Source organism: Arachis duranensis, chromosome 6, assembly GCF_000817695.3.
Source record: "Arachis duranensis cultivar V14167 chromosome 6, aradu.V14167.gnm2.J7QH, whole genome shotgun sequence".
Taxonomy (NCBI): Eukaryota; Viridiplantae; Streptophyta; class Magnoliopsida; order Fabales; family Fabaceae; genus Arachis; species Arachis duranensis.
In genome coordinates, this window is record NC_029777.3 from 62,064,203 (window position 1) to 62,076,682 (window position 12,480).

Genomic DNA, 12,480 nt, shown 5'->3' on the forward strand with positions numbered 1-12,480 from the left:
TCCCTTGGTATCCTATCATACGCTTTTTCCAAATCAATAAACACCATGTGTAGATCCCTTTTATTACTACGATACCTCTCCATCATCCTTCTTAATAGGTATATCGCTTCAGTGGTAGATCTTCCTGGCATAAATCCAAATTGGTTCTCTGTTACTTGTGTCTCTTTTCTCAACCTCCGTTCTATCACCATTTCCCATAACTTCATAGTATGACTCATAAGCTTAATCCCTCTATAGTTTCCGCAACTTTGTATATCCCCCTTATTCTTGTAGATAGGTACCAAGGTGCTCTTTCTCCACTCATCAGGCATCTTCTTTGACCTTAAAATCTCATTAAAAAGCTTAGTTAACCAGTTGATGCCTTTTTCTCCAAGACCCTTCCAAACCTCAATCGGGATATTATCAGGTCCTACTGCCCTGCCATTTTTCATCTGCTTTAGAGCCTCTTTTACCTTGAAGTCTCGAATCCTTCGATAGTAGTAAAAATTTTGATCTTCTTCCCTTGTGCATAATCGACCAAGGCTCGGAAGAGTCTTCTGTCCCTCATTAAATAATTCGTAGAAGTAGCTCTTCCACCTTTCATTAATCTTCTCCTCTTGAGCCAACATCTCTCCATCCTTATCCTTTATGCACTTAACCTGATCCAAATCTCTCGTTCTTCTTTTCCAGCTCTTTGCGATTCTATATATACCTTTTTCTCCTTCTTTCGTGTCCAAAGACTGGTAGAGACCCTCATATGCTCTTGTTTTTGCTTCACTTACAGCCACTTTTGTCTCTTTCTTAGCCGCCTTATATTTTTCTCAGTTATCTGCATTGCGGTATAAACACCACTCTTTAAAGCATTCCCTTTTTATCTTTATCTTTTCTTGTATACTCGCATTCCACCACTAGGACTCCTTGTCTCTTGGTCCTATTCCTTTAGATTCACCAAAACTTTCTTTTGCTGTTCTTCTAATAACTTCTGCCATCTCCATCCACATCTCTTCCGCGCTTCCATTCCCATCCCACTTTGCCTCTTCTCCTACCCGTCTTAGGAAGCTTCTTTGTTCCTCACCTTTCATCCGCCACCACCTCGTCCTTGGGTTCTTCGTATGATGTCTTTTCCTCAACTTTTGCTCAACGCGAAAATCCATGACGAGCACCCTATGTTGTGTTGTCAAACTCTCTCCTGAGATAATTTTACAGTTAATGCAAAATTTCCAGTCGACTCTCCTCAACAAGAAGAAGTCGATTTGAGAGCTTGTCATGCCACTCTTATAGGCTATAAGATGTTCATCTCTCTTTTTAAAACATGTATTTGCGATGAGAAGATCAAAGGTAGAGGAAAAGTCCAAAATAATTTTACCCTCGGCATTGATCGCCCCGAAACCATGGCCTCCGTGAATACTCCCATATCCAGTCACTTCTCTCCTAAGATGGCCATTTAAATCCCCTCCTAAGAAAATCTTATCTCCCAAAGGTATGCCTTGAACCAAACTCTCTAGATCCTCCCAAAACCTTATCTTGTGTTGTTCGTCCGAACCCACTTGCGGTGCATAGGCGCTAATCACATGGAAAGCACCTCCCTCTACCACAAGTTTGATAGAGATGATCCGATCTCCCACCCTCTTGACATCCACTATTGTATGAAATAAATTAAAGAGTAAAATATATCAACTATTGTATGAAACAAGTAATTTGTGAATTTAAATATGAATGTGTAAATAATAATTATTTTCAAGAATTACAAAATAATACGCACTTTTTGAATAAAAAATTTGAATGTAAAAATTATACATTTTTTAAATGCTTCTATGTTAGTTTTCTCTTAACAAAGTTTTACTTTTCTATCTTACATTACTAGAAAATGGCTTAATAAAGACAGATTTACAGACAGATTTGGTCTATATTACAGACGAATTTTTGGTTACCGACGGAATTACCGACGGATTTTGTCCCTCTGTAAAAGCCTCGTCAGAAATTATTTACCCACGGATTTTTTTCCGTCGGAAAATTACCGATGGATTTTTACCTGTTACCGACAGATTTTCCCTCTGTAAATTATCCATCCATTTCCTTGAAGACGACGAACTTTTCGACGGATTTTCAGACAGATTTTTCGTCTGTAATTATAGACAGATTTTCCGATAGATTTTCCGTCGGTAATTACAGATGGATTTTTCGTCGATAATCACAGACAGATTTTCCGACAGATTTTTCGTCTGTAATTTTTTTTAGATTACAGACAAAAATCCGTCTGTAAATCTGCCGGTAAGATGAAATGGAATTTTTTTTAGATTTTTTCATTGTAAAATAAACCTGTTTTATATAAAATAATATAAATTTAATAATTACAATTTTTTATCTAATTAGCATTCAAATATTTATAATATTACAAAAAATAAACAAATTCATCATATTATAAAGCTAAAAGAAAAGTATTATAAACAAGCAAGTCAATATAATTCAAGACATAAACAAAGTGTATTATCAACTATAATCCTCAGTATATTGTTTAACCATACTAAATTTATCAACTATAGTCCTCAGTATCATCTTCATCCCCATCGTCATCATAGTCTTCATCCGAAGAGATTGAAGGTGGCGGCGGTGGCAGTGGCGGTGGAGCAGTAGTGGAACTACTTGACGCTCTAACCTTCTTGTAATAGCTAACATAAGCGTCATTCCATCTCTTCTGTTTCAGCTTTTCCTTCTTGGCCTTTCCAATTGCCCGTTCTAACTTTTCTAACTTCTTTTGAGTCTTTTCCAAAGGAGCCAAGCGTGCATCTAACAACTTACTAATACACTCATCTATCTGTTGAGTAACACGTTGAAAAAGCTCTTCATTGAGATTATGAATCTGTTCTCGCAAATCAGGAACATAATTTTGATTGTAGATGCTCTTCCAGATACAGAGTTGGCAGAAGTGGTTCTAGACTTAATAAATCTAGAAAAGGATGCTCCTTTTCCATAAACTCGATTCTTCTTTTGCCCACCACACACTTCCTCCCAAATCAAGTCTTTATCAATTGGTGGTAGCTCCATTCCTTGTGCTTGAGCCTCGACATGTTGGGCCTAAACTTCTGCTAACTTTTTTATAAACTTCTCCTGTTGCACAATGATTACAAAATACCAACAAATTTTCATCCTTTCCCAATAATTCAAATAGAATAAGCTCTAAAATATTCATGATTCTCATTACAAAATACAAAATAATATTCTCACAAGAAGCAACAGGAACAATTGGCGAAAGGAATAATTAACTAAAGTAGAAGAATAAATGACATAAATCAAGACATCAAACAGAGAATATCCCAATTAGGTGGCATGCATTATTAACAGCATTTGTTTGCCACACAAAAAAAGGTTTTTAACAGCATTTGTTTGCCACACAAAAAAAGGTTTTTAACAGCATTTGTTTGCCACACAAAAAAAGGTTTTTAACAGCATTTGTTTGCCACACAAAAAAAGGTTTTTAACAGCATTTGTTTGCCACACAAAAACTCAATTCATTAACATATCAAATACTCATTGATTAGAATCTCTATACATATATATAATAATCTATAATTAGGTGAGTGAATTCAGTATTCTTATATTCATGCATAGTTCCACATTCTTCAATTTCTAATATACTATTTTGTTCAAAATAAACAATTATTTGAAAAAAATGAATTAGTATAATTATTAATCAAAGTCAAGCCAAAATGGCATCAATGACACAAGATTTTGCTTCGCTGAACCAACAAAATAAAGGTCATGAATTACTCTAACATCTCACTGAAAATGCAGCAAAAGGAACAGTAAATCCATCTTTTTCAAATATGTAAATTAAAACACATGTTGCTTTGCTCAGATCTAGAAGAAATTAGTCTCATTTTGCTTGAAATGTTAAAAAATAAAGGTACTATAACTCTGGTTTTTGGATGTAATTCTGTTAAAAAATAAAGTTCAAAAACACTACTACTACTACTACTACTAATAAGTAACAGAGAAGAAACTAAATAGTAGTAGTGAAAAATCTATCTACTTAATATTTATACTATATCTCACATGAGTGTCTTGAGAGCGTTTGTCCACCCATTTAGACTTGTCACTTTTAAGTGTGTGGGTTTCCTTGAAGACTTCCTCATGAGTTGGTGTACGGTCCAAATGCTTCTTCTGTTTCACATAAACACAGAATAAAAAAAATTTATATAAATAAATGTCTATTAAATAAGATCTAAAGCCACTTAAATTATGTTACCATCCTCTCTATAGTTGAGCTCAGTGGAATAGAACCACCGCAATGGACAGAACCACCTAAGAGTGACGCTCAATTCTCCCTCGCTTTTTTCCTTATATTTTTCCATTTCTCATCCGCTTCCCAGTACTTTTCCAACACCTTTTTGTAAGCAGGAATTAGCCATTCATGGGTTGTATCCACACCCTCACGGATATCTGACATCATTTGGCTAAATCGCTTACTTGTCCTATATTTGAAAGCCCTCCAAAAAAACTCCTCATCATCATCATCAGTAAGAAAATGGCTCTGCACATAAAAATAATACTATAATATAAGATAAGACAAGAAAATAACCCAGTATTAAGCTCTTTTTGGATACTAGAGCTCTCTATCATAATTAAGACCCTGGATGTTAACCTACTACATGTTTGCTCTCGTTTTTCTCCAGTTCATGATTTATTGTTACCTCTTTATAGATCCTATATATTTCTATTTTAGCTATACAACTATATATCATGAATTATGGTATATTAACATGATTATTATGATTATTCAAAACTGATTGAAACAGGTAAACAAAACTTAGCAATTTATATATAGGACATTTATAAAGCTAAGTGAAACACATATTCTCATGATATTTTTCTTGCAGGACATTAATCAACACATTAGCAAAAAAAAGGGTAGAATTATAGTATAGATGACAAAGATATACATAAATCATATATGATCATTGATATATATGTTATTTTTACCTTCCACTCCTTAAACTAAAGCTTCTTTGTCAGAAGAGGGACATCCCCAAACTTTTTATATGGTTTATCATACCGTTTCTTGATGATCTCTGTAATCTTTTGCGAACCAGGAGGGAAAGGTAACCAACTGATAATTTTATAAAGAATTGACATGTTAGGAAACTAAAAAAAAAAGCAATTATTTCTCTAATTCAAACAATCAAATTTTACCTTGTTTTTCTATCTGGAACCAATCTTTGTTTTGTGACAACATTAGGAACCGATGCAGTTTCTGATGGAGGAGATGTACTAGAGCTTCCAGGTGTTTCTGAATCAACTAATAGGCTGGAATTGCGAGACAGAGGAGGAATCGAAATTGGAAGAGGGGGTGGTGGAGGGCCCATACATCCTGGAGTAGGCTAAGTTGGTGGAGGAAGACCAGTGTAGCCTGGATTAGACACCATCAAATACGGTTGCTGGGTAAGTGGTCCTGACTGAAAATCTGGCACAACTGAAGTCCTAGAAGAGGTGGAGGTGTTGGTAATAGCGGCTGCGACGGTGGTTCGAGAACCTCTATGACCCTTGACACCTTTACCCTTGACCTGAGGAGCCATGATCTACATATATATTAAAGACAAAATTAAAACAACACAAGCAAAAATAATATTAAAGATAAAACCAGCATGCATTCCATCAACTGCTGCACTAACAATTCCATCAACACAAGCTAAATTATGTTATATATAACATTGTTCAGTGCAAATCAGCAACAATTAAGTAAAGTAGCAACTACCATATAGCGTTGTGTAATGTAAACAATTTAAACCACCCATTATTCAAAAAATAAAAAATAAAAGAACAAAAAGACTACCTACTAACTTTGCATCACTGCAAATTCTACAATAATAAAACCTAATAATTTATTTTAATTACCCTTTTTACTATTAACTGATTCAGTAGTATAACAGATTATAAAATATGTAAAAATTACGAAAAATATTTTAATTCTTTTAACCATATTGCAGAAAATAAATGAGAGATGAAACATTAAAATTTTGAAAATGGAAAGTTCTATATATACTGCACCAAAACAAAATTAAATTAAATTAAATTAAACATGAAAGTTTGAAAAGCTATTTCCGTACTCAACCTGCAGCTTTTATGTTTCAACTACCTGCATTCTCTACTATATATTTAGATTTAGAGAGAAAGATAGAAAAGAATTTTACCCTATTAAAAATCGATATCATCATCAAAGTCTGCAACATCATCATATTCATTTTTATTAGCTCCAGAATTAGAGCCGATGGACAATTCGATAATGCGGTCCTCTCCAAATGGAGACTTAAGACTAATAGGAGGCTTGTGAATATTAAGCTTCCACCAAATTTATTTTAATGTAGCAAACTAGATATTAAGCTTGTGAATAATCTATCAGGATTTGCTTTTTACAAAAATACCTCTTTGATTGTAGCTTTCACAAGGACACCAAGAACGGCAGTCTCATTCAACCGTCTATCTTTAAGGATCTAAAAACACAGCACAAGTGAGTAGTCTAAGTTAAATTATAAATAGACATAATACCAAACTCAGGAGATCATATAATACAATCATTTTTAGTAGAATTCTGACATAACAGTTAATCATTTAATTAAATAATCTAGCAATAAATTAATTAAGTACTATAGCAGCAGTAAAGCAGAAGTAAAATATAATATCATTACAGAAAATTATAATTAAAAATATCTCAGATTATTATTGAAATTAAAACAAAATTAAAGCAATTACCTACGCACCACGTTTTATTAGTAAACCAAATGCACTTTTCGAACACTATTGTACTTTAGTTTGCACATCGGGTTCATGGGTTGGTAGTTCACGGGACCGAGCTATTTTCAAATTGGACTTGGCACACTCAATTTGTCTCTAACCTAAAATGAAAAGAAATAGAATTGAATAATTATTTTTATTTATTTTAAAAAATAATTTTTTTAATTCGTTTTAGAAAATTTTCTTTTAAATTATGCCAATAAATTCTATGTTTTGTTTTCCTTGACAGCATGAGAATGAGACTGGTGACTTCATTAAGTCAATTCAATGTTTGATGAACGAAAACGAAGCTTCTGAAACAGATGCAGCGTGAGAATGAGACTGGTGAGTGCATAAAATCCATAGCACTATGCATGTACCAACGTGGAGATGGCCATAGCATTCAATATTCTCAAATCAAGAATCGCATATTATCATTACTTATTCAACCCATTCAGGATAATATATATGTATGAAGGACATGCTGCATAATGGAAAAAAATGGAAAAAATGGAAAAAAAATTCAACCAATTCAGCTAATTAAAGCAAGCATAATCAGCAATATGCTGCATTCATTTGAAAAAAATGGAAAAAAATTCCTTTAAATAAATTAAATTTTAAAAATAAATAAAATTTGAGGTGCATCCTACCTTGTATATTTTCAGAGAATGATAAAAATCAAATACTCCAGTACCTGGTGATCCAATCCAATGTCCCAACAAAGACTTTTTTGTTATCAACAGTTGCTACTGCACCAGAACCAGGTTCTTCAAGGAATGTTCCATCTGTAACCTGCAAATTTATAGTACACTAACATGTGTGTCCTCATGAAACTAACCTTTATGACAATATATTTAACATGAATTACAGATTTCAGCCATTCACAAATTACCACCAAAAGGTTCTATTTTACAAAAGTACATTAGTCAGTGAGTCTTACAGCCAATAAACATTGCCTATTAATAAGTCAATCTCATATAGATGGCATATACTGACAGTAAAAGGGGGCACAAAACAAAGTTAAGTACCCAGCCGTTTCTCCTCTACAAAAGAATAGCAACTCAATAGCAATTAGCCAACTGTTATTAGAGGCAGATTAGCTCATGGAAAGCAAAAAATCCACCAGTATTATAAACTATAATATCATTCCCTTTCTGACACATACACACTCAGACGCATAGATAAACCAGGTAATATAGTAAAGAGCAGGGTCGGCAAATATAACAATGTTATTATCTTTTTATTTTAATTTTCAAATAATTTGTTTATTTATTTCCATTATTTAAGTAAAACACATTTTATTAATATGATAAACTAATCAATAATTTAAATAAATAAATAAGTAAAGTTCGTCACAGAATAAAGCAATGAGAACACTTGATATCAGGATGGGGAAGTTGAATAGAGAAAGAAGAACCTTAGCGTTAGTACAATTAACTTTCTGAGCAGCATCCACAATAGCTTTCCCAACTGGATGTACTGAGAAGCTTCCGTACCTTGGATTCAGCTCCAACCCAGCTCAGAAAAACTCCAGGTTCTGTTTGTTCAAGTGACCTTCACAGAAAACTACTGTGTAGTTAGGAGAGCAAGTATGTTTTCTTATGAGAAAGCACATAACAAGATAGAAGAATGTTTTGGAGGCTTTTCATCAAACAGCTTACATGCATCATTCGAAATGCTTTGATTAAATAAAAAATTCATCACAGCAACCAAATAAATCACAAAATCAAAAGCAAACCCTAGCTTAATCTCAAATCGAAAATGAAATCAAGCAGCAATTAAACTAACTGAAAGAAAATATAGTCACCATCGATGTTGGGTTTGAAGAGAAGAAAAAGTCACTGAAGGAGGATTAAAATTTATACTCATAAAAGTAGAGTTAGGTTTACCGAGAGTGATGATTGACAACGACGAGAGTGATGGAAGTCCCAAATGTGTTGATGATGGAAGAATGCGGTGGATGACTGTGGTTATGGAACAGCGGTGATGGAAGAATGTGGCACTGAGGAGCAAGATTTGGAGTGTGAATGGAGTCTGAAGCTGCTTGTGAAACTCGTTTGGAGTGTAACTGTGGAGCTCGAGGGTATAGAAGCAACGTTTAGGTTTAAGTCAATATTACCGACGGAAATTTTTAAATTACAAAGTCTGTAATAATTTAACAAAACGCACCGTTTTTGTCCATTTAATTACAGATGAAAAATCCGTCTGTAACCATTTTCCACGAAAAAAATTAATTTTTCCGACAGAATTATCGACGAATTTTCTTTTCCGTCTGTAATTTATGCTAATTCATTTTTTTTATTTTCCGACAAAAAATTCCTTTGAAATTTCGTCTGTATTTCTGTGGGATAAAATCCGTCAGAAATATCCGTCTGTAATAACTAGCTTTTTAGTAGTGTTAATGGTAAAATGTTGTATTTAAAATTTGAAAAATATAGTGGTAATTTTTATCAAAAGTATATATTAACATATTGTGAAGAACTCTCTTGTTTAGAAGTTTTAGAATTACAATTGTGCTAAATTGATGTTCTCTTATTTTTAGTATTTTCTTTTATCTTTTCGATAAAATTCGGTTTAATTTTTTTAAAAATTAAATAACGATAATTCTTATCAAACGAATAAATTAACATATATGAACTCTCTTATGATTTTATATAATTTATTTTAAATAATTATTCTTTAAATTAGATTTTAATAAGTATTGTCAATGTTAATTTTCTCATAATCGTCTATCATCATTAAATCACTTTTGAAAAAGTAAATGAGAGAAAAAAATATAGATTAATGAATACTATACTATTTAAGAAAAAATTGTAATAACAAAATAGAACAATATCAAATATCTAAAAATAATTGTAGAATTATTTTGATTTTTCTTTTAAAATATATTATAAATAGATTACAAAGGCATTTATTGTTTTCAATTAATTATTAGTTGATCATAGAAGAATCCAATGAAGGACCCAACATGCATTCTATAAAAGTAGTAGCCAAGCTTGATCCTCTTAACAAACTACTACAAATGTAATGTGCACACTTCACAGTCTACTATGACTTATGCCTGTGGGGCCTCTTCCATATTCTCTGAGTATATAAATTTAATGCTATATGTATATCCTTGGGTGAGAGATAAAATCAAGCTGCGAGAGAACCACAATACGATGGAGTGATGGACCATCTAGCTAGCAAAGTAGCAAGCAAAGCAAGTAACAACTGGGAATTAGAACTGATATTCTCTGTAGAACTAAAACGCTAAAACAAAAATGTTTCATTAGCAATGTTATTCTAAATTATTAATATGCTTAATTAATTCTAGTAGGTCCCTAGTACTATGCATTATTATTATGAGAAGCAGCAATAGACAAAAAAGAGTGGGAAACCACAATTGAGAATTCAAAGGGTAAACTGTTAATAGAAATTGAAATCAATTAAGTTGTTTGAGGATAGTACTGCACACTAGAATATATCTCGTTTATATTGTAATACATATATTTAAAAGAAATTTGAAAATAATAAAAAATATTAATAATATCAATAATATAAATTTTTAGCATGCAATTGGAACATAAAAATGTTGGTAAGAGAGATTAAAATGAATAAGTTTGATCAGTTAGTACTCAAAAGAGAATTGAGACGGTTATTATCTCTCACGTGAGATAACCGTTTCAATTCTCTTTCTATTATCCCCATCAATTTTTTTTAACAATTGGCAAATAATTTTTATGTACTCTTTTTTGAGTACTAATTGATTAAACATATCTATTTTTAAAAAATTTAAATTAAATTATGGTCCAATTAAATTGATTTAAATTTGAAAAATAAAAATAACCGTTTACCGATTTTTAGAAAAGATTGATGTGATAGTGGGAAGAGAATTAAAACGGTTATATTCCACGTGGATAGTGAGAGATAATTAGCGTGAAAGATAACCGTTTTAATTCTCTTCCCACTGTCCCATCAACCTTTTTGAGTACTAATTGATTAAATATATCTATTTTAATCTCTTCTATAAACTTTTTTATGTACTAATTGCATGCAAAAAGTTTGGATTATTAATAATATTAATATTTTTTATTATTTTCAATTTTTTAAAAAAATACATATATATAAATTATCTCAATTACAGTGTAAACGAGATAAGATATGGATATTTATTTTAGTAAATATTTTTTAAATTATTTATTTCGGTAATTGTTATATTTATTTAATTTACAAAAATAAAAAATCTGACAACACGGTGATGAAAACTCACGCAAATTGTTTGAATTAGGTTTCAAAATGGTCCTTAAAATTGGCGTCGTGCATTAAAATTGTTTTTGAGATTCTAATTGCACCAATAACATCTTTAAGATTGACAAAAATACACCACGTTAGTCTCTGACTTTTTGGCCCGTTTTTCATTAACGACGTAATGACATGGCTTGATAACGTGAGCTGTTAGTGACACGTGTCACTCCATAATTTGGCCACATGTAATGGTATGATGATGTAGTGACCAGTGACACGTGGCATGCTGATATGGATGGTTGTGTCATGTGTCACAATGCTATTTGGTCACGTGTTCGTTTGTGCCACGTGTCGCAACAGTATTTGTCCACGTGTCGTCCATTATGTCATCATTGTAGATGCACTAATTAGTCCATCACTTTACATTAAGTGACTCATTTTAGTCCCACAAATTGAATGTTGTAACCATCCTACCCCATGAGGCCTGAGATTTCTCATTTCTCATGATGTTCGCCGACATGAATAGGTTTAAATATATATCCCGCATAGGTAGTGTTCCGGGGGTTACCTGAAACGTGTAGCTCGGTCGTCTTGAAAGGCCCGAGGTGGGGGTTCAGGGACCCGAGCTTGATATGTGGAGTGGTTGGTGGTTGTACCTGCAATGACACTCCGATGCTTAAGTTAGCATGGGTCCAAGCAGATATGTGTAGAATGTGGAATGAATGCCATACCTGGGTGCTCCAGTGTATTTATAGTAGTTGGCCGTGATCTTCCCTGGATAAGATATTCTTATCTTATCTTATCTTTGGGAGTTTTATCTCTATCTTTGTGGAACCGCCTCTTCTAGGCCTTTTCGGCCTTTAGGTTTTGGGCTGCGTTCCTTTTGATGGGCCTTCTTAGCTTTTATTGTCCGAGGTCCGACCTCAGGTGTGGGCCTTGGGACGAGGTCGGACCTTTCATGGATTTTGCCGAGTTGGAGGAGCCCTGACCCATTCTGGCGTTTAACGCCCAAAATGCCCCTTACTGGCGTTTTTTCGCCAGTAAGCTCATTTTCTCTGCTTTTTGAGCTGAATCCTTCTGTAACTCTGTGATTTCCTCCAATTTCATTGATCAACCTTTGAAAAATGTATATCAAACTTTGATAAAACAATTAACCTTCTAATGACTGGGTTGCCTCCCAGCAAGCGCTTTTTTATTGTCTTTAGCTGGACCTTTACTGAGACTCATTCAAGCCTCAGTTTTGAGCATTCTTGCTCAAAATTACTTTCAAGATAATGCTTAACTCTTTGTCCATTAACAACGAACTTTTTGTTAGAGTTATTATCCTGAAGCTCTATGTATCCATATGGTGATACACTTGTAATCACATATGGACCTCTCCACCGGGATTTTAATTTCCCGGGGAATAAATTGAGCCTAGAATTAAATAGCAGAACTTTCTGCCCTGGCTCAAAGACTCTGGATGACAATTTCTTATCATGCCATCTTTTCGCTTTCTCCTTGTAT

At 33.2% G+C, this 12,480-nt stretch overlaps 2 long non-coding RNA genes across 4 annotated transcripts; both read right to left on the bottom strand.

The window, feature by feature from the left end:
* Window positions 1–2,436: 2,436 nt before the first annotated feature.
* On the bottom strand, window positions 2,437–5,551 carry LOC107493899 (uncharacterized). 3 transcript variants are annotated; one of them, XR_001593120.3, is made up of 5 exons: window positions 5,170–5,551; window positions 4,960–5,086; window positions 4,226–4,510; window positions 4,033–4,140; window positions 2,437–3,087 (listed from the first exon to the last, which is right to left on the bottom strand). It is a non-coding gene; the product is annotated as an uncharacterized LOC107493899 (long non-coding RNA). The 3 variants fall into 3 exon arrangements; XR_008000480.1 differs by having other exon boundaries at window positions 4,033–4,510; XR_008000481.1 differs by lacking the exon at window positions 2,437–3,087 and having other exon boundaries at window positions 3,833–4,140.
* Window positions 5,552–7,318: 1,767 nt separating this feature from the next.
* Window positions 7,319–8,824, bottom strand: LOC110272639 (uncharacterized). Its single transcript, XR_002363856.2, has 3 exons — window positions 8,637–8,824; window positions 8,165–8,301; window positions 7,319–7,539 (listed from the first exon to the last, which is right to left on the bottom strand). It is a non-coding gene; the product is annotated as an uncharacterized LOC110272639 (long non-coding RNA).
* Between the last annotated feature and the right edge of the window lie 3,656 nt (window positions 8,825–12,480).